Source organism: Dryobates pubescens, chromosome 8 (assembly GCF_014839835.1).
Source record: "Dryobates pubescens isolate bDryPub1 chromosome 8, bDryPub1.pri, whole genome shotgun sequence".
Taxonomy (NCBI): domain Eukaryota; kingdom Metazoa; phylum Chordata; class Aves; order Piciformes; family Picidae; genus Dryobates; species Dryobates pubescens.
In genome coordinates, this window is record NC_071619.1 from 37,732,862 (window position 1) to 37,756,320 (window position 23,459).

Here is a 23,459-nt window from a genome sequence, read left to right on the forward strand (position 1 = left end):
GATAGGATAGGATAGGGTAGGGTAGGGTAGGGTAGGGTAGGGTAGGGTAGGGTAGGGTAGGGTAGGACAGGATAGGATAGAATAGGATAGAATAGAATAGAATAGAATAGAATAGAATAGAATAGAATAGAATAGAATAGAATAGAATAGAATAGACCAGACCAGGTTGGAAAAGACCTTTGAGATCATTGAGTCCAACCTATCATTCAACACCATCTAATCAACTAAACCATGGCACCAAGTGCCTCATCCAGGCTCTTCCTAAACACCCCCAGTGATGGTGACTCCACCACCTCCCTGGGCAGCACATTCCAATGGGCAATCTCTCTTTCTGGGAAGAACTTCTTCCTAACCTCCAGCCTAAACCTCCCCTGGTGCAGCTTGAGACTGTGAAAGTGCTAAGAAGAAAAGAACATCAAAGGGTTTCTCTGGCCCTCTAGTGCCTACCTAGGTGGCACACATGAGCTTTGCAGCCCAACATCAGTCTGAAATGATGTCTGAAATAGGCACTAACATGATTCCCTTGGCATCTTTGCTACACTACCAAGTACAGGTACAGGATAAGGAAAACTGTTCATCTAACATACACACACAGACATAAACATATATGCATGTATTCAGAAGATATGGCCAGTCTTTCTTCTGCCCTCTGCACTGAGCAGCTTGGTTTGATTCTGTGTTCACAGGTATCTTGGCAAAGACAGCAGTACATCATCCTCTCATTCCATGACTCTCTCCTTCACATTTTGCAGGAGTGTTTTCTGAAAATAGTCCTGCAAGAGGAAGGAAGGGAAAAGAGGCCATCTGCAGCTTCAGCTGTCAGGCTGGTGAAGACAGGGGCAGGGAAGGTGTAGATTTAGATGACAGCTGCCCAGAGACGTAGCAGATGAGTGGGGAACTTGCTGATGGAAAATTGTACAACAGAAATAGGAGGAAAAAAATATAAACCAGTGCAAAAGAAAAGGAGAGGGATCTGAGTACCCAACCCTGGTCTGCTCTTCTGTTGGGCTTTACCTTCAGTTCCTAAGGTTGCTCTTCAAATGAGTTCTGATTTTTATAGAGGACTTCAACATTTCCTTTCCTCTGGTTTCCTCAGAGGAATTATGAGCTAAAACCTCACTGATATATTTTTAGTGACCTGCAGGATTTTGGTCTAGGATTTCCCCATACTGCTCTGCCTGTCACAACTGAATGAGTAGCTCCTCTGGTTCCAGAGTTCTGCTGAGGTTGTTTGATGTCCACACTTGCCATGTTACCATGCTAGTGGCTCTGACCACTTCACAGTCCCAGAGTGCTAGATCCCCCATCAAGTCAATCTCACTTGCTTTGATTGACAGAGAGCTTCCAGCTTATGGGCTGCTCCTTTCTGGTCTGAACCCTGTGAAACCAACTGACAAGGATAGGGGCAGACTCATTCAGAAATGCTGTCAGGAGCAAGCCATGACCTTGCACCCCAGTGATCAGTGATCTTACCCTATTGGATGTGTTGATTAATTGTAGATGGAAAAAGTCACTTATGAGATATTTATCACTGTCATTATTAGGTGTCATAAAAGTCCTGCAAGGGGCCTGTTTAAAAGGGATCACTCCCATTTTTCTTCAGTTGTCATCAAGCCCTAGTGCCAGCCAAGGGCCATTGCTGGATTAACCTCTTATTTACTAAGGCTTAAATACATGGCCAACGCCAAGACCTGGGTACAGGGAAGCAGAGCAGCTTAACCATTGTTGCTGCCAGAGTCAGCAGCAGAACCTGTGTCATCTGAGTCCCTGTAGCATTCCAGCAAGAACACTGCTGATATTTGGCATCCTCACGAGTCAAACTCTCAAAATGAGTATAAAGCCCTTGTGCCAGTGACCCAACAATTGAATGAGCAATACAAGGGCATCTACACATCTGATTTCTCACTTCTGATTTCTGAATGCTGCCACTTGTGCATTACTGGCATAGGCTTTGGGCCATGGATGAATATGTTTCTGGGAAGACTGGAGGACAAAGAGAATGATACAAATAACCCCACTGAGCTCTCTTGTAAACCCATCCACAGCTGTCTGCTGTAGGAGCCATGACTCTCAAGCATCATAAAAGCTACAGCTTCTTATTAGGTGTAGTGGTTTAGATGCCTAAACTGTCACATTAGGACAAATGAAAACATTTTATCAAGTCAGGACTCCAAGTGCTAGGGCATGAGTGCTGTTGCCTTCTTGATATAGGAAACAATATCTGCAGATCTGCCCAGAAAGATGCAAAAGGCTTTCTTCAGGCATTTGCTGAATGGGTGCCTCCACCTGCAACTGAGATGGCTTGCAGCTGTTGAGCTTGCCCCTGACACTGTATCATTCTCTAAAAAGGACTGAAAATGAGAAGGTCATTGGATGAATTATCCTACTATCCTTCCTCTAAAAATGTTCCATGTACCTGAATGTCCCCTGTGTCTTCACTGGTCTGGTTAGGTAAAGGGTTTGGACCTGTTCTTGGAATAAACAATCCTAAGCAGTTCTTGGGAGTTTGCATCAAGTTTCTCCTGACCAAGACCTGACTAATGATGTCAACATTTGCAGTAGGTTCCATGGGCATAAAAAATCCTACCTCCTATGAATCCTCTAGAAGAGGAGGAATTCAAGGGTTAGCACTCACTGAAGTCATAGAATAGAATCACAGAATCAACAAGGGTGGAAAAGACCTCAAAGATCATCAAGTCCAACCTGTCACCCAACACCTCATGAATAACTAAACCATGGCACCAAGTGCCACAACCAACCCCCTCTTGAACACCTCCAGGGATGGTGACTCCACCACCTGCGTGGGCAGCACATTCCAATGGCTAACAACTCTCTTTGGGAAGAACTTTCTCCTCACCTCCAGCCTAAACCTCCCCTGGTGCAGCTTGAGACTGTGTCCTCTTGTTCTGGTGCTGCCCAGGAGCTCACAACATTTTTTATATGCTTGTTTGACTTTTGCTTTTGACAAAGATATAATAATCAACAATAATAATTTGACAAACAATAACAGAGAGTAGACATATCTGTCTTATCTAGAAGTTGATTGATGGGGATGCTGTGCCGCTGTGCTTTGAGAGGAGTGAAAAAACACCTGCGTCATATCATGGGCAGAAAGGTTTCTTCCTTGCTCACCTTCCCAAAAGAAAAAGGAAAACATAAAAGAAGAAAGAAGGGAAAATATCTCATATCTATAGCACTCATAGAATCATATAATGGGTTGGGTTGGAAGGGAACTTAAAAATCATCTAGTTCCAACCCCCCTCCCCACTAGGGGCAGGGACACCTTCCACTAGACCATGTTGCTCAAGGCTTTGTCCAGCCTGGCCTTGAACACCTCCAGGGAGGGGACATCCACAACCTCCCTGGGCAACCTGTTCCAGTGTCTCACCACTCTCACTGTAAAGAATTTCATCTTAATATCCAGTCTAAATCAAAGCCCTGTCAGATATGGGATTTTACAAGAAGACCTGTAAAACTGAGGAGTAAAAAGGAGGGAGGAATGAGAGAGAAGGAGATAAAATAATTGCCTAATGTATGCCTTTAATGTACTAAACCATATTTCCCAACACAAAGGGCTCCTAAGGGGAACACCAACATTTTTCATATGTACCTCCAGTCTAACACTGAATTATCTGTGGCAATTGGACCTGCAGCCCCACATGAGAAGGTCTTGGAAAGAGGAAAGGATATTGTGAGGCTACTGTATGCAAACACACCCAATTAATTCAAGAACATCATTGCTATTTCATTTATACAGCACCACAGGGGTATGCAATGCTTTACAGACGATTAGGGGCTATAAAAGTTTAGAGAAGAGAGGAAGCAGAATGCAAGGAGCTGGCAACCAACTGGGGTACAAGCCCTGACTAAAAGCTCTCACCGTCACGTTTATGGTTTGTTTGTTTGCTGTGGTTGCTTCTGGGGGGGTGGGGTGGTGGTGGTGGTGGTGGTGTTTTGTTTTGGTTTAAGGTTCAAGAAGTGTTTTGGAGCACTAACTCCTTTTTACAGGGAAGGAGAGACCATTTAACATGATTGTTGGGCCCGTTCCAAGGATGCAAAGTTAGAAAACACACTCGTTAAAACAGGTCTGAAAAAACCCCACCACAAAACATAAACATGCACAACAAGGAGCAGGGAGATAAATTTGAGATAAACTTTAAGTCATTTCCTGGGAATTCAATGCTTCAGTAAATTGGTGGAGTAAATAGAGACTGCATTGCACAGAATCACCAAGGCTGGAAGAGACCTCAAAGATCATTGAGTCCAACCTGTCACCACAGACCTTACGAAAAAACCATGGCACCAAGTGCCACGTCCAGTCCCCTCTTGAACACCTCCAGGGATGGTGACTCCACCACCTCCCTGGGCAGCACATTCCAATGGCTAACAACTCTCTCTGTGAAGAACTTTCTCCTCACCTCCAGCCTAAACTTCCCCTGGTGCAGCTTGAGACTGTGTCCTCTTGTTCTGGTGCTGGTTGCCTGGGAGAAGAGACCAACCCCCACCTGGCTACAACCTCCCTTCCAGTAGTTGTAGACAGCAATAAGGTTTCCCCTGAGCCTCCTCTTCTCCAGGCTAAACAACCCCAGTTCCCTCAACCTCTCCTCATAGGGCTTGTGCTTGAGGCCACTCACAAGCCCCAAACTGACTGGATGAGTTTCCAAGTAGATGGATGTTGAGCTCCTAGGGAGAGATGGAAACACACAAAGCATATGTGGTCACTTGAGCTCAGGGATAATCTTGGATCCTCAGTTGATCTTTAGATGACACTTTATCATTCCATGATCTTATAGTACTAGAGTTCCTCCCTTATTTCAACAAAGCACCATTCTACTGATTTTGCTGCATCCACACTAAGGGAAGATCCACTGCGGTAACTGTTCCAATATGTTGTAGGACAGATTGAAAGATATCTGGCTGGAGAGAGTGGTTAAGCCATGAATTCTGGGGGGGAGGGGGGAGGGAATGGCATAAAGAAAATGCTACAATTATTTTTTCTGCTTAGAACAGCTCTTGTTCAACTGTACTTTTGCATGTGGGGGTGTGTTTGTGTTATTCAGCTAATAAAAAGCAGCAGCAGCAACCATCTTGCTTAACCTCTTCTCAGCCTGCCCTTAAACAATGCTAAATGTTGTCCTTCAGTAGCCCACACAGTCAAAAATACAGCTACATCAGCTTTCCATCCTCTTGGCCAGGATCCATGCACAGTGCTGCTGTGTACCACTCTCCACAGAAGCCATACATCCGGCTCACAGGAGCAGCATCTCCAGCTCCCTCCGTTCCGTTGGCAGCCGTCTTCTGTGAATCTCCCCTCTTCTGAAGTGACCTGTATCACTCAGCAAATTCCTGCTCCAGAAAATGAAGGGATGGTAACTTAACCATTTCTAGTCTGGACTACAAACACCTACTTGCTCTTCACATCTTGTCTGAAAGAACCACATCTAAGTGCCGGGTTCTACACGTTGGGCACAACAACCCCATGGAGCGCTACAGGCTGGGGTCAGAGTGGCTGGAGAGCAGCCAGGCAGATAGGGACCTGGGGGTAGTGGTTGATAGTAGGCTGAACATAAGCCAGCAGTGTGCTGAGGTGGCCAAGAAGGTCAATGGCATCCTGGCCTCTATCAGGAACAGTGTGGCCAGCAGGAGTATGGAGGTCATTGTGCCCTGTACTCAGCACTGGTTAGGTCACACCTTGAGTCCTGTGTCCAGTTCTGGGCCCCTCAGTTTAGGAAAGATGTTGAGTTGCTGGAAGGTGTCCAGAGAAGGGCAACAAAGCTGGAGAGGGGTTCGGAGCACAGCCCTATGAGGAGAGGCTGAGGGAGCTGGGGTTGCTTAGCCTGGAGAAGAGGAGGCTCAGGGGAGACCTTCTTGCCGTCTACCTCCCTGAAGGGAGGTTGTAGCCAGGTGGGGGTTGGTCTCTTTTCCCAGGCAGCCAGCACCAGAACAAGAGGACACAGTCTCAAGCAGCACCAGGGGAGGTTTAGGCTGGAAGAAGTTCTTCACAGAGAGATAATTTTCCATTGGAATGTGCTGCCCAGGGAGGTGGTGGAGCCACTATCATTGGAGGTGTTTAGGAAGAGCCTGGATGAGGCTCTTGGTGCCATGGTTTAATTGATTAGATGGTGTTGGATGGTAGGTTGGACTGGATGATCTCAAAGGTCTTTTCCAACTTGGTCTATTCTATTCTATTCTATCCTATCCTATTCTATTCTATTCTATTCTATTCTATTCTATCCTATCCTATCCTATCCTATCCTATCCTATCCTATCCTATCCTACTCTAAATACATGATGTTCCCCACTTAGTTATTTACTGCTACATCACTTCTTTTAGGAGATGAACACAGTTCTTTATCTGAGTCCTGAACTTAACCTGGGACTTGCCTTCTGACTTGCCTTTGCAAAAGGGCGTCTAGAAACTCCATATTGAGTTTCCTTGGAAACAGCATATGATCAGCATAATGCTCCATGGCACTTGACCGCTCATCTCCGGGGTGGTTATAAAAAACCCATCAGAAAAAGTTTTTAAGCTTTCTTATCCCATTAAAAAAAAAAAAAAAAAACCCAAAAAAATCCAGATACAATCCTCTGATTTAATAGTAAAGCAAACAGCACCTGATTGACAGCTGCCTAAACATGAGCCAGCAGTGTGTCCAGGTGGCCAAGAAGGGCAATGGCATCCTGGACTGCATCAAGAATAGTGTGGCCAGCAGGAGCAGGGAAGTCATTGTGCCCCTGTACACTGCACTGGTTAGGCCACACCTTGAGTCCTGTGTCCAGTTCTGGGCCCCTCAGTTTAAGAAGGACATTGAGACACTTGAATGTGTCCAGAGAAGGGTAACGAGGCTGGGGAGAGGTCTTGAATACAGCCCTATGAGGAGAGGCTGAGGGAGCTGGGGTTGCTTAACCTGGAGAAGAGGAGGTTCAGGGCAGACCTTATTGCTCTCTACAACTACCTGAAGGGTGGTTGTAGCCAGGAAAGAGTTGGTCTCTTCTTTCAAGCAAGCAGCACTAGAACAAGAGGACACAGTCTCAAGCTTCACCAGGGGAAGTTTAGGCTGGAGGTGAGGAGAAAGTTCTTCACTGAGAGAGTTGTTAGCCTTTGGAATGTGCTGCCCAGGGAGGTGGTGGAGTCACCATCCCTGGAGGTGTTCAAGAGGGGATTGGACGTGGCACTTGGTGCCATGGTCTAGTCATGAGGTCTGTGGTGACAGGTTGGACTTGATGATCTTTGAGGTCTCTTCCAACCTTGGTGATTCTGTGATTCCGTGAACCTGAGAAAGATGAGATGTGAGGAAACATCCATTGGGTCTGGGGGGGTTTTCTACCTGGTAATTGCTATCAGTTATGAAAAATTTGGTTTCAACCTTTTTGGTTTTGTGGCACATGGAAGTTTCTTATTTCCTGACAGAGGTGTGAACCCTAGTAGAACAAGCCTCTTTCCTGAAACAAGATTTTCAGAATCATAGAACCACAGAATGTTAGAGGTTTGAAGGGACCTCAAGAGATTGAGTCCGACCCCCCTGCCAAAAGCAGAGAGCCTGTTCCAGTACCAACACCTCCTTTTAGGCATGAGAGAAAGGATCCTACTTCTTGGCCTGAGCATCTCAACCAGGATAGAGCAGGGTGAGACCTCACATTTATTCCAATCCTTGCCTCTCCCTGGGAAGAGTGTGTTAGGAAATGAGGCAGGAGAGGCAGCTGTGGGACATCGTGGAGTTGCTCTAATCCTGGCTGCTTGCAGAGATGGTCACATCAGAGCTTAGGGAATGTTCCTGGGCACAGGAAAGCTCCTAGCTGCTCTTGCAGGCTGTGGAGTATCACCGTATATTAGAGGTTGGAAGGGACCTCAAAAGATCATTGGGTCCTACCTCCCTGCCAAAGCAGGTTCACCTAGGGTAGTCCACACAGGAATGTATCCAGACAGGTCTTGAAAGTCTCTAGAGAAGGAGACTCCACAACCTCCCTGGGCAGTCTGTTCCACTGCTCTATCACCCTCACTGTAAAGAAGTTTCTCCTCATGTTGAGATGAAACCATCTATGTTCAAGTTTGCACCCATTATTCCTTGTTTTAGTACTGTGCTCCACCAAAAAGAGCTTGGCCCCCTCCACTTGGCACTCACCCCTCAGATATTGATAGACATTGATCAGATCCCCTCTCAGTCTTCTCTTCTCAAGACTAAACAGCCCTAAAGATCTCAGTCTGTCTTCATATCAGAGATGCTCAAGTGCCCTAATCATCCTCGTGGCTCTCTGTTGGATTCTCTCCAGCAGATCCCTGTCTCTCTTGAATTGGGGAGCCCAAAACTGGACACAATCATCCAAGTGTGGAGTACTGATCCCTGGGAACCACCACTGGCCACAGGCATCCAAGCTGACTCTGTGCCACTGATGACAACCTTCTGAACTCTGTTGTTGAGCCAGTTTTCAATCCTCCTCACAGACCAATCATCTGTGCTACATGTCCTGAGCTTTTCTGTGAGGAAGTTATGGGAAACAGTATCAAAATCCTTACTGAAGTCAAGGTATATGATATCCACTGCTCTTCCCTCATGTGCCCATTTGGTCATAGTTTCAATGAAGGCTGTCAGATTAGTCAAGCAAGATGTCCCCTTGATAAATCCATGTTGGCTACTCTTGATGACCCTCTTTTCTTCCAAGTGCCTAGAGATGACCTCCAGGATGAGCTCCTCCATCATCTTTCCAGGGATGGAGGTGAGGCTGACTGGTCTGTAGTTGCCTGGTTCTTCCTTCTTGCCTTTTTTGAAGACTGGAGTGACATTTCCTTTCTCCCAGTCCTCAGGCAGCTCTCCTGATCTCCATGACTTTTCAAAAATGATGGGGAGAGGCTCAGCAACAGTATCAGCCAGCTCTCTCAGCACACATGGATACATGACTTTGCTAATAACTCCTTCTAGACTCACTTGGATCTGCAGAGTGTGGGTTGGAGAACGTAGTAGTACTCTTCCACAGGCAATTATAGGACAGCTCATGAGTAAATGCAGCTCATTTTCCAACTACAGCCTCGACTGTGATTAAAGCTATTTTTCTCTTCATCTCTTGAGTCAGGCATAGAGAAAATGTGTGTTGCACAGCCATTAGACTAAACAGTGGGTCTTGGAAACAAGTGATTTTTTTCCCCCCTCATCTTTTGTTTGTCATTAACAGTCTTCTCAGTAACTGCCATTATGGCAACACTGGGCCACGTGACAGGAGGTAATGAAAATGAAGAGGAGAGGTGAAAGTTATTGCACTAGAACAAACTCTGCTATATTGCAGATTATATTACAAGTGAAAGGCACATGACTGCATTGCTTAAGACTGTGGTGATGCTGTGGGAGCCTTTCTCAGTCCTAAGCTGCTCATTAGCATGGAGAGATGTTGATTTAATAACTGTGATCAAAATCCCACTGAATATGCCGGTCATTCCGTACCCAAACTTACGATGCTCACCAAGGTTTATGATCTCTGAGTAAATTTAAGTATTCATTAAAAGGACCAGCCAGTAGATCAGTTCCATAAGGAAAGCATCTAAATGATACTGGTGTCTGACAAAAGCCCTGACCTTTCAGAAAGCAGCTGGTGTTGCTGTGCCAATGAAAACAGCAGCTAAAGATGTTAAGGAGAATCTGAGTGTAAGAAGTTAAGCAGTGGCCATGCTTAACAAGTAATAAGGTAAATCATTATAAAGGAGACCTCATTCTGCTTGAAGGGCTCCTGCAAACACAAGGGCAACTTCAAAAGGTAGGTGAACATCATGGCTTCATCTAGTTGAATAAATACCACTGTCAGGAAACATTCTCAGGCACTTGGATCTCATAACCTGTGTTTTTTCAATTGTTAGAGCAATTCCTGGCACGGTTTGGACATAGCCCAGCCAGCATTCTCCTAAACAGTTCTTGGGCACAGGGTGGAAACTCACACAACCTAGGAACCCTTCACAGTTTGCAGTTTGGATGTGGCTCCCTGTAATAAAGGTTAGGAAAGCTTAATGCTATGGAAATTGGCTATTCATGCCAGCTGAGATCACCACCAGAGAAGTCATGGCATATATATAAGACCACAAGCTATATAGTAAGTGTTTGGCAAGTTTCCTTAAGCTGGATTTGTAGAAGAATCATGGAAAACAAGACTGGAAAGGAACTGAAGAGATCATTATCTTGGGTCTGCCTTCTGTGACAGGGCCTCTTTTCATTGCATAGATTTTATACTGTAGCAGCTGACATGAGGTCTAGTGAAAATGCACCACAGAGCTTCATGAACAAAGATGTGTGCTGAGAGAGAACAGAGTGACAAGCCTAGAAATGCCTCAGAATTTATGTCAAGATCCAAGACATCCATTGCCATTCAAGGCCACTAATCAATTCTTCCAAAGCAAATGGAACTTGAGCAGACATAGGCTTACAATAGTGGTGTGCAAACAAGAGAAGCTCTAGGGCACCGTCAAAGGAAGAAAGATGTTCAAGGGGCATAAGTTAGCTGTGTGGAATACAGAGGAGCTCAATCCCTTGGACATCATACCTGACTGGACCAAGGCAAAGTCAAGGGTCCTGTGAGTCAGGTTTTCAGAGGAACTTGGTCTCCTGCTATACTTTCAAATAAGCAGGTAATTTTTTCAAAGATAAGCATAGAAACATAGAATCAATAAGCTTGGACAAGACCTCAAAGATCATCAAGTCCAACCTGTCACCCAACACCTCATGACTACTAAACCATGGCACCAAGTGCCACATCCAATTTCCTCTTGAACACCTCCAGGGATGGTGACTCTACCACCTCCCTGGGCAGCACATTCCAATGGTGAACAGCTCTCTCTGTGAAGAACTTTCTCCTCACCTCCAGCCTAAACTTCACCTGGCACAGCTTGAGACTGTGTCCTCTTGTTCTGGTGATGGTTGCCTGGAAGAAGAGACCAACCCCCACCTGGCTCCAACCTCCCTTCAAGTAGTTGTAGACAGCAATAAGGTCTCCCCTGAGCCTCCTCTTCTCCAGGCTAAGCAACTCCAGCTCCCTCAGCCTCTCCTCACAGGGCTGTGCTCAAGGCTTCTCACCAGCCTCACCCTTCTCTGGACATGTCCAAGAGTCTCAATGCCCTTCTTAAACTGAGGAGCCCAGAACTGGAAATAGTACTGAAGGTGTGGCCTAACAAATGCTGAGTAGAAGGGGAGAATGACCTCCCTTCTCCTGCTGGCATAATGATCCCTACTCCAAATTTAATTCTAAACAGAAGCTGCTTGATACTGACTGAACACATCTGAGAATACGTCTTAAGAAGCCAAGAGCTCGAAAAAGCTACAATCTGTTTCCCAAATCTAATATTTACAAGTTGTACATAGCAGTGTCTTCTATATATTGACACTGACAGATACTCTAGTGCAATTTAAATGCAAGTTACCCAGTAGGAATGTCCTGTGATGTCAACATGTGAGGCTGATACAGCCATCCTCTTTACTTATGACAGAGGAATATTAATTCCATATTGATTATGAATCAAAGAAGCCTCATGCAAGATGAACTTCACTGTGGCGTTGTGTCACAGGTGGATTGATGCCCTTCACTGGTAAGACAGAAGCAGCAAGGTGTTTATTGATAGAAAATGGTGAATCAACAAAGTTTGATAACAAATGCAACAGTGGTTTAACAAAATTCACTGGCAAGACAAGACTTGATTGTTTACTGCACACAGGACAGGGGCAGACAAAGATGTCTGGGAGAGATCCCTGTTGAGTTGTGAGGTTCAGAAAGGATGTCCTTGAGTCCTGAACTCCTTCTCAGAGGGAAGTTTGGGTGCAGCTGGATCCAGATATAGTTCCAGACTTAAGAGGCCATGGGCTGTCCACTATTGTACTGTGTCCAGTTCTGGGCCACTCCATTTAAGAAGGACATTGAGACACTTAAACATGTGCAGAGAAAGGCAATGAGGCTGGGGAGAGGTCTCGAGCACAAGCCCTATGAGGAGAGGCTGAGGGAGCTGGGGTTGCTTAGCCTGGAGAAGAGAAGTCTCAGGGGAGACCTCATTGCTGTCTACAACTACCTGAAGGGAGGCTGTAGTCAGATGGGGGTTGGTCTCTTCTCCCACGCAATCAGCACCAGAACAAGAGGACACAGTCTCAAGCTGTGCCAGGGGAAGTTTAGGCTTGAGGTGAGGAGAAAGTTCTTCCCAGAAAGAGTTGTTGGCCATTGGAATGTGCTGCCCGGGGAGGTGGTGGAGTCACCATCCCTGGAGGTGTTCAAGAAGGGATTGGATGTGGCACTTGAAGCCATGGTTTAGTTAGTCATGAGGTGTTGGGTGACAGGTTGGACTTGATGATCTTTGATTATTGATTCTATGATTCTATTAATAGGGTAAGTTAATTCACTTGCAGCCATATCTAAAAACCACCTATAGGTACTAATTTCTTTCAAATTTGGCTTGAGTTAGACACTGACCAGCACTGTGATTATCTGGGCATATTGCTCAAATTAGCCCTTAGTTAATACATTCTTATGCATTTCCCTCAAATACACAGGACCAGATACATCCGTGGTCTGGTCTGTTCTGTTCTATCCTATCCTATCCTATCCTATCCTATCCTATCCTATCCTATCCTATCCTATCCTATCCTATCCTATCCTATCCTATCCTATGCTATCCTATTCTATTCCATTCCATTCCATTCCATTCTTAGTGCCACTGGTGGCAGGGTTATAGGAAAAGCTAAATTGGCAAGAGGGAGCAGGAGCACACCACTACACCTTGCTGCCCAGGAAGCACCAAAGCTGGCATAAGAAAGGAAGAGCTTTGCACATGAGACCTCAAGCTCATAATGGATAAATCTGTGTAGGACAGACACATTCTTCCTACTTTCAAAGCAAGATATCTCATGGCAACAAAGTAAGTTGCAGAAACAAAGTCCTTGTCAACACTTGACTGGCACAGTATCGCAGGCTTATTGGCTGGCATAATATTGATGACTGCTTTTTGGACCTGCCATAGCACACATGGGACAGTTTGCCCTAAATAAGAGCGTTCAGTCTATGCCAGGCTTGGCACTGCAACAAATGCACAGCCACCAATGGAAAGTTGCAAAGGAAAACTTTATATTTGGCCATGTTTCTTGATGCAAAGGTAATTACTCTAGTGACATTAAACCTTTCTTGCACCACTCATACAGGCTGAGCATTGATGAAGGTTGTCTCATGCCCTGGATCCAAGTTCAAATTCTCAAAGAGCTGCAACAACCTCTTTAAGAGGGACTGTGTGACACTCATCTTGAAGAGGTTGGGGTGAAATCAATGACTGGAAGGCATCTTTGGTATTTTGAGTATTAAAAGTCACAGAATCACAGAATCACCAAGGTTGGAAGAGACCTCAAAGATCATCAGGTCCAACCTGTCACCCAACACCTCATGACTAAACCATGGCACCAAGTGCCACGTCCAATCCCCTCTTGAACACCTCCAGGGATAGTGACTCCACCACCTCCCTGGGCAGCACATTCCAATGGCTAACAACTCTCTCAGTGAAGAACTTTCTCCTCACCTCCAGCCTAAACTTCCCCTGGTGCAGCTTGAGACTGTGTCCTCTTGTTCCAGTGTTGGTTGCCTGGGAGAAGAGACCAACCCCCAGTCTAACTCTATATGTGACCAATCAGGCTCATTTCTAGCTACAAAGAGATAAAACCCAAGGTTCAGCAATCAATATAAGTTATTAAGAATATACAATAAACTGTAGGCTAAGATTAATTCCAAGGTATCTCTTTTGACAAGCATCACTCAAGTAGATATCCTCCTGCTAATGGCTACCAAGTAAAGCATGCATCATTTCTTGTGCTGTTCCACTTGCATAATGCAAGATAGAGTGGAAACCAGCAAGTGGCCACAGGAAAAAAAAACTCTCCATTGAGAAATACTGAAGGTGCTAAGAGCTGCTCTAAGACTAGCAGATGAAGAAAACTATTACAGTATCCTGCAAAGAACAGCTAGTCCAGAGCAACCCAAGAACACTCAACCATGACTTGCAAGACTTGACTGAAGAAAACACCTTCAGCTAAGATTAGATCAATTTATCTAGATAGAATAGAATAGAGTAGAATAAACCAGGTTGGAAAAGACCTTCAAAATCATCGAGTCTAACCTATCATCCAACACCACCTAATCAACTAAACCATGGCACCAAGCACCCCATCAAGTCTCCTCCTAAACACCTCCAGAGATGGTGACTCCATCACTTCCCCAGGCAGCACATTCCAATGGGCAATCACTTTGTCTGTGTAGAATTTCTTCATAACATCCAGCCTAAACTTCCCCTGGCACAGCTTGAGACTGTGTCCTCTTGTTCTGGTACTGGTTGCCTGGGAGAAGAGGCCAGCCCCCACCTGTCTACAACCTCCCTTCAGGTAGTTGTAGACAGCAATAAGGTTTCCCCTGAGCCTCCTCTTCTCCAGGCTAAGCAACCCCAGCTCCCTCAGTCTCTCCTCACAGGGCTCTTTTAGGTCAGTTAATTCTTCTTAGTAGATAGGAAGCCAAAGAGGTGCTGTGCCAACCTGGCAGTCATTCCAGAGGACCTTAAATCAGAAATCAGCCAGGATCCTTCCTCACTGTTTCCATGCTCTGAAAATAGGCTAGGCATTCCACAAAATCCAGCCTGCACTGGTGCAAGATGCAGGTCCAACCTGCTCTAAAATGGTCAGAGGCTACGCACTGTTGTAAAAGGAAGAGGCCATTTCAGGCTCTCCCTGACAGCTTTCTTGTTTCGTGTAGATGCATTTAATTAAACTGGAAACCAAAAGAGAGGGCTGACTTTGTAGGCAGGATAACAGCAGAGACTTCAAAGCAAAGGCATTATGTTCCCCATTGTGCAGGATACAAGGGGAGGTAAAAAAACCACATTCTTTCACTCTATCAAACATAATAAAAGACTGAGTTAAGAAGCACAGAACAAAATGGCTGGTTAATTTAAGGTGAAATCAGAAGAGGAAAAATACAAGGGCCTGCCAGGTTCCCAGAGCATCATCACTCCTGCTGATTTTAGATAGCACACTGGATACTCAGCATCTCTGAAATTGAGATCCAAAAATTGAATGGGGCTGTGTTGTTTGTTCTCACCACATTAGAAGTGCCATATTGAATCTCAAATAATCAGCAATTGCAGTGCAGTTGGTGCAAGGGGTTACAGGGAACAATACTCTGGGTGTGTTCTGTGTTGAGGGTGTGGCAGTTTAGAATAGAATAGAATAGAATAAACCAGGTTGGAAGAGACCTTCAAGATCATCATGTCCAACCTATCATCCAACACCACCTAATCAACTAAACCATGGAACCAAGCATCCTGTCAAGCCTCGCCCTGAACACCCCCAGCGACGGCGACCCCACCACCTCCTCAGGCAGCCCATTCCAATGGGCAATCACTCTCTCTGTGTAAAACTTCCTCCTAACCTCCAGCCTAAACCTCCCCTGACGCAGCCTGAGACTGTTTAGGCTGGGTGCCTCCTGTTATGCCACATAAGTTGTCCCCCTGATGTCCCCAGTGTCCAACCCAGTAAGGTGGACACAGGAAACACAGTATTTCATACCCGTAAATCCTGCACCCTATCAATCCATCTGCAAAGTCTTTCTCTTGCTCTTCCTTCCCTCACTGCTGCCATGGGAGATGTTCCCTATCGGGTAACAGTGGGGGAGTATCTCAAAGCCTCTTAGGCCTGGCTAGGCCTAATGCCAGGAGGAAAAGGGGGTGGGGGGAGCAGCTTGAGACTACCCTAGCAGGGGGGTGGAGAAGAGACTGGATGGGGTGCTTGGTGCCATGACTTAGTTGATTAGATGGTGTTGGGTGATAGGTTGGACTCGATGATCTCAAAGGTCTTTTCCAACCTGGTTTAGTCTATTCTATTCTATTCTATTCTATTCTATTCTATTCTATTCTATTCTATTCTATTCTATTCTATTCTACTCCCATTCCATTCCATTCCATTCCATTCCATTCCATTCCATTCCTTTCCTTTCCTTTCCATTCCATTGCTTTCCTTTCCTCTCCATTCCGTTCCATTCCATTCCATTCCATTCCGTTCCATTCCTTTCCTTTCCATTGCTTTCCTTTCCATTCCATTCCATTGCTTTCCTTTCCTTTCCATTCCATTGCTTTCCTTTCCTCTCCATTCCGTTCCATTCCATTCCATTCCATTCCGTTCCATTCCTTTCCTTTCCATTGCTTTCCTTTCCATTCCATTCCATTGCTTTCCTTTCCTTTCCTTTCCATTCCATTCCATTCCATTCCATTCCATTCCATTCCTTTCCATTCCATTCCATTCCATTGCTTTCCTTTCCTTTCCATTCCATTCCATTCCATTCCATTCCATTCCATTCCATTCCATTCCATTCCGTTCCATTCCATTCCATTGCTTTCCTTTCCTCTCCATTCCATTCCATTCCATTCCATTCCATTCCATTCCATTCCATTCCATTGCTTTCCTTTCCTTTCCTTTCCATTCCATTCCATTCCATTCCATTCCATATGAAAGGAGTTCTCTCAACTGATAGGAACAGAAGTAAAATAAATAAATAAATAAATAAATAAATAAATAAATAAATAAATAAATAAATAAAAAATCATCCATCAGAATCCTGTTCTTTTCAGTATCCACCTCCAAACCAGCATCACAGCCTGACCTCTTTTTCTCCCTGAGTTGTGAAGTGGTCAAACATCTTTGAACTGCATTTTCATCAGCGTCCTTTGTTTTGAGCAGAATCTAAAGAGAAATGGAAGGCAATGAAAAAAAAAAAGGAAAGGAAAAAAAGGGAAGAGGTAAAGAGATTCTGACAGGAGATATGATTGATACTGTGTGTGCTTTATCTTTCACAGCTTATGTAATATATACATGAGAAATAGTTAGTCTGATAGTTAAAGAAACTAACTCCCTGTCGAGGATAAAATACATCAGGGACGCAGAACAATTCTTCATCTGGTTTGGCTATCATTCACTTTCCAGGCTACTGGCTGTCTCCCGGGAGAATTCATAATAGATCAGAGGCAATGATCCTCTCTTCTAAGACTCCCACCATTTTTTTCACTCCTTCCCTACTTATCCCTCCCCTCCTGCCACCACCGTCTTCACTGTCCCATCCTGCCAGCTCCTTGCCCAGGGCTGTGTAAAAGGAGTGGGTGAAAGCACCAAACCTCTGGTGAAAGCATGCAGCATGGCTGCCAGGGATGAAGATGAAGAAGAGGAGGCTGGTCCATGCAGAATGCCTGAGGCACTGTGCTGTCCTTATGCACTGCTTGCAGCCCTTCACAGGCTTTACAGTGAGCATCAGGAGGAATGGTGGAGGCAGAAACAGAGTCCCCCTGGAGATGTGAGAAGACGAGTCAAGGATTGAAAGCAAAGATGAGGCCAGAGCCCTGTGCTCTTTAACATCTTCATTGATGATCTGGATGAGGGCATTGAGTCCATCATCAGTAAATTTGCTGACGACACAAGCTGGGGGCAGGAGTTGATCTGCTGGAGAGTAGAGAGGCTCTGCAGAGGGACCTCGACAGGCTGGACAGATGGGCAGAGTCCAGGGGCATGAGATTGAACGCATCCAAGTGCCAGGTTCTGCACATCGGCCACAACAACCCCATGCAGTTCTACGGGCTGGGGTCAGAGTGGCTGGAGAGTGGCCAGGCAGAGAGGGACCTGGGGGTACTGGTTGATGGTAGGCTGAACATGAGCCTGCAGTGTGCCCAGGCAGCCAGGAGGGCCAATGGCATCCTGGCCTGGATCAGGAACAGTGTGGCCAGAAGGAACAGGAAGGTCATTCTGCCCCTGTACACTGCACTGGTTAGGCCACACCTTGAGTCCTGTGTCCAGTTCTGGGCTCCTCAGTTTAGGAAGGATGTTGACTTGCTGGAAGGTGTCCAGAGAAGGGCAACAAAGTTGGCGAGAGGCTTGGACCACAACCCGTATGAGGAAAGGCTGAGGGAGCTGGGGTTGCTTAGCCTGGAGAAAAGGAGATTCAGGGGTGATCTTATTGCTCTCTACAACTACCTGAAGGGAGGTTCTAGCCAGGTGGAGGTTAGTCTCTTCTCCCAGGCAACCAGCACCAGAACAAGAGGACACAGTCTCAAGCTGCACCAGGGGAGGTTTAGGCTGGAGGTTAGGAGGAAGTTTTACACAGAGAGAGTGATTGCCCATTGGAATGTGCTGCCCGAGGAGGTGGTGGAGTCACCATCACTGGAGGTGTTCAGGAGGAGACTTGATAGGGTGCTTGGTTGCATGGTTTAGCTGGTTGGGTGATGTTGGGTGATGTTGGATGATGGGTTGGACACGATGATCTTGAAGGTCTCTTCCAACCTGGTCTGGTCTATTCTATTCTATTCTATTCTATTCTATTCTATTCTATTCCATTCCATTCCATTCCATTCCATTCCATTCCATTCCATTCCATTCCATTCCATTCCATTCCATTCTAACTGAAATCTCTGAATGCACACTTTCCACCCAGCACTGCCCCTTCCCTTAATCCCTGTATTTTCTCTCTCCCTCTCAGTATCTCACTGCAGGGAAACATGCTTCTGCTGTCAGAAGGATGATGGGCCATATGCTTCTAAGACAGATGATGTCCCACCACAGCCTTTTGTAAAAGCATATGCTCAAAACAAAGTTAATATTCAAATTAATTGCTACAGATATTAGCACACAGATATTAGCACCACAATAGCATGTGGGGCATCACTTCTTTACTTCCTTTCAACTTTCCCAGACCTGTGTTGTTTGGGTTTTGTTTTTTTCCCTTCTATTACATCTGAGAGAATTTAGCTACTACTTGAGAGACACAGAAAGGAAACAGAGAAAAAGTTGCACCTTCTTCTGATAAAGCTCTATAGTCCTGTATGGAGAGAGCAACCATGAAATGGGTTTAATGCCAGAAATATGGCATTGATATAGCAAAGAAAAATACAGATACATTTACCAGGACAGAAGCCCATGAAATTAAAATCCACAGGCTGCACATGAGAAAAGACATTGAGGTGCTGGTGCACATTCAGAGAAGGGCAATGAAGCTGGGGAAGGGGCTAGGGAACAGGTTTTACAAGGAGAAGCTAAGGGAATTTGGGTGGTTTAACCTGGAGAAGAGGAGGCTGAGGGGGAGACCTCATTGGTCTCTACAAGTACGTGAAAGGAGGTTTCAGTGAAGAGGGTGGTGGTCTCTTCTCCCAGGTAACAAGTGATAGAATGAGAGGAAATGGCCTCAAGTTGCACCAGGGGAGGTTTAGATTGGATATTAGGAATATTTTTATTACTGAAAGAGTCATCAGGCTTTAGAACAGGCTGCCCAGGGAAGAAGCAGATTCACCATGCCTGAGTGTGTTAATTAACGTGTAGACATGGTACTTTGGATATGGTTTAGTGGGCACAGTGGTGTTAGATTGACAGTTGGACTTGATCTTAAACACCAGGGGAAGTTCAGGCTAGAGGTGAAGAGAAAGCTCTTCCCAGAGAGAGTTATTAGCCATTGGAATGTGCTGCCCAGGGAGGTGGTGGAGTCACCATCCCTGGAGGTGTTCAAAGGGGATTGGATGTGGCACTTGGTGCCATGGTTTACTAGTCACAGAATCACAGTATCACCAAGGTTGGAAGAGACCTCAAAGATCTTCAGGTCCAACCACAGACCTCATGACTAAACCATGACTAAGCCAGCTGTCAAGCAGTACCCCCAGGTCCCTTTCTGCCTGCCAGCTCTCCAGCCACTCTGACCCCAGCCTGTTGCACTGCATGGGGTTGTTGTGGACTCAAGCACGAGCCCTATGAGGAGAGACTGAGGGAGCTGGGGTTGTTTACCCTGGAGAGGAGGAGGTTAAGGGGTGACCTCATTGCTCTCTACAACTACCTGAAGGGTGGTTGTAGCCAGGAAGGGGTTGGTCTCTTCTCTCTAGCAACCAGCACCAGAACAAGAGGACACAGTCTCAAGCTGTGCCAGGGGAAGTTTAGGTTGGAGGTGAGGAGAAAGTTCTTCACTGAGAGAGCTGTTAGCCATTGGAATGTGCTGTCCAGGGAGGTGGTGGAGTCACCATCCCTGGAGGTGTTCAAGAGGGGATTGGTGGCACTTGGTGCCATGATCTAGTCTTGAGGTCTGTGGTGACAGGTTGGACTTGATCTTTGAGGTCTCTTCCAACCTTAGTGATACTGTGATACAAAGTGCAGCACCTGGCACTTGGACTTGTTAAATGCCAGATGCTGGTAGGCTGGTCCTACTGAAGAGCGAGATGTCTGTGAAGTAATTAAAGCTCTGCTAACTGATAGCAACATCATGACATTTTCTGTTTTCTGTTAGTTAAATTAAGAGATAGCAAGACATTTGCTAACAAAGTGCTCAAAGCCACAATGTCAGACCCTCAAAAGCTAGGAATTGCTGAGGAGGAAATTCCTGTCTCACCCCAACGGATGCACATGCATCACAAGCCATGAGTGACTGACAAACAACATCCCAGGCAGAGAACAGGTAGAAATTCCCAGGATTGCTGTAGCCTGTTCAGATCTCATAAAATTAAAGGACAAAGAGGGATACAACAAAAATGAGGCCATTGATTTATAATGTGTTTGAAAGTGCTGAGGAAAAACAAAATAATTAAGGAAACATGAGAAGAAGGCACTGCCCAATTCAACAAGGCAGCTTCTCAAAGGCACTGAGCTGGCACTGGAGTAGTCCAGGAGAACACTGACCTGGAAATGAGTTGGTTTTGTGCCATCCTTTTCATTAGCTGAATCATACAAAAGCTGCTGATTCTCCTCACTGCAGCATCCCAGAGCCTCCCTTCCAATAGAAGGGAAGGGAAGGGAAGGGAAGGGAAGGGAAGGGAAGGGAAGGGAAGGGAAGGGAAGGGAAGGGAAGGGAAGGGAAGGGAAGGGAAGGGAAGGGAAGGGAAGGGAAGGGAAGGGAAGGGAAGGGAAGGGAAGGGAAGGGAAGGGAAGGGAAGGGAAGGGAAGGGAAGAGAACACCATCTAATCAACTAAAACATGGCACCAAGCACCCCATCCAGTCTCTTCCTAAACACCTCCAGTGATGGTGACTCCACCACCTCCCTGGGCAGCACATTCCTATGGCCAATCTCTCTATGAAGAATTTCTTCCTAACATCCAGCCTAAACCTCCCCTGGCTCAGTTTGAATCTGTGTCCTCTTGTTCTGGTCCTTTCCTAAGGCACAAGCTTTGCCAGGAAAAGTTGGAGCGAACCACTCCAGTTGTCTTCATGATCCTTCAGGGCATGGAAAAAGCCATCCTGTCTTCCCCAAAATGCAGGGCTGCTGCAGGAGCACTATACAGTGATTGCATCTTGGAGCTCAGATTTCCTCATACCTCTCCCAAGCACAAAATGGAAGAGAGTTTAGGTGATGTTTCCAAGCCAGACCATTTTTTTCAGCCATCTCTTCCCAACAGCAGTTCATTTGCACTCCCCTTGGCACAAAGCCATGGAGACCATTTATTGCTAATGGTAACTGCAGGCTTCATCCATCCAAAATGGATGGTGGAGTCACCATCCCTGGAGGTATTCAAGAGGAGATTGGACGTGGCACTTGGAGCCATGGTTTAGTAGTCCTGAGGTGTTGGGTGACAGGTTGGATTTGATGATCTCTGAGGTCTTTTCCAACCTTATTGATTCTGTGATTCTATGAAAATCAGGCTCTTCATATGAAAAGCAAGACTTTAAAATTATAAACCTGAGGATAAGTAGGAACGGAGAAAAAACAAGCAAACAAACAAAAAAACAACCAAGAAAATCCCACAGCCTCAGAGTTGCATCTGCCTTTGGCAAGAACCACAACCCAAAATGCATTCAAAGCACTACATGTCTATCAAAACCCTATTAAAATAAGCAGGAAATGGGAGGTCCCTTGGCAGTTCAGCTTTCATATCCATCAACAGGAGAAGTGGGGCCAGTCTCTGAATAGATTGTCTCTGTAGCTGGTCACCTGAGTTTCAGGCATCCACAGGTGAAATCCATAATACAGCCATAACTGCAGCATCTCTAAAGGGGAGGTTTTCCATTAGCTCTTTGCAGGAAAGGCAGCAAACAGTTTCACTGAAGGGCACCTCTTAAACACTTTTACATAAGTAAGCTTTCACTTACAAAAAGCAGCCTTGGTCAGTCCGCTGGGGTTTGCCCATCACCCCCTAAACTTAACAATGTATGACTGAAGAGAAATGGACTAAGCAGCTTCTTCCCTAATTGCTCCTCTAAAGTGGCTTTATGCCCTGCCCTGGGTGAGGTTTCTCCTGCACTGTTTAGGGAACTTGAGGCTAGCCCATGGGCCAGCTTTCCTAAGGAAGTTCATTACACCAAATCCTACTGCATTATTTAACATTTGTTTGCTCAGCTCTTTTAATTGCTTTCTTACCAGCATTATGCTCCCTGAAAACTTCTCAGTAAGGGAGGCAATCCTCTCAGTGAGGGAGGCATATAGAATCATAGAATCAATAAGGTTGGAAAAGACCTCAGAGATCATCAAGTCCAACCTGTCACCCAACACCTCATGACTACTAAACCATGGCTTCAAGTGCCACATCCAATCTCTTTTTGAACACCTCCAGGGATGGTGACTCCACCACCTCCCCAGGCAGCCTGTTCCAATGGGCAATTACTCTTTTGGAGAACTTCTTCCTAACATCAAGCCTAAACCTCCCATGGCACAGCTTGAGACTGTGTCCTCTTGCTCTGGTGCTGGTTGCCTGGCAGAAGAGACCAATCCTCACCTGGCTACAACCACCCTTCACTTAGTTGTAGACAGCAATAAGGTCTCCCCTGAGCCTCCTCTTCTTCAGGCTAAACAATCCCAGCTCCTTCAGTCTCTCCTCATAGGGCTGTGCTCCAAACCTCTCCCCAGCCTCATTGCCCTTCTCTGGACACCTTCAAGTGTCTCAATGTCCTTCTTAAACTGAGGGCCCCAGAACTGGACACAGTACTCAAGGTGTGGCCCAACCAGTGCTGAGTACAGGGGCATAATGACTTCCCTGCTCCTGCTGGCCACACTATTCCTGATGCATGCCAAACAGGTCCAAGGATATGCAAGAATTAGTGTGCTATAGTCAGTGTTTAAGACCCCATGTTCTATGAGCTACCAGCATCCAGCACTTGGCTTATCACTAGATGTCAGCTCTTAAAATCACAATTATGAGGAACTGCAATTTAAAGTCATTATCACAGGCTTTCTGAAATGCACTCATTTCCCTCCAACCCCCATCCTTCTTCTCTCAAGGTCTATGCAATTGAATTTACTGAGACTATTTGTCTTAATAGGGGGGAAGAAATAACACCTGTGTAATTCTCTGCCTTCTCACTACTCCTCAAATGATTATTCCAGTGTAATCTTTTTACTTTTTTCTCTCTTTTTTTAAACCTTTTGTATTTAAACAGTGGGACATGTAGGCAGGATTGACAAAGGGAAGGTCTTTTGCTAGTGCTCCTCTGGCCTGACTGGGCTCCGCTGTGCCTCAGCAGCAGAGCTG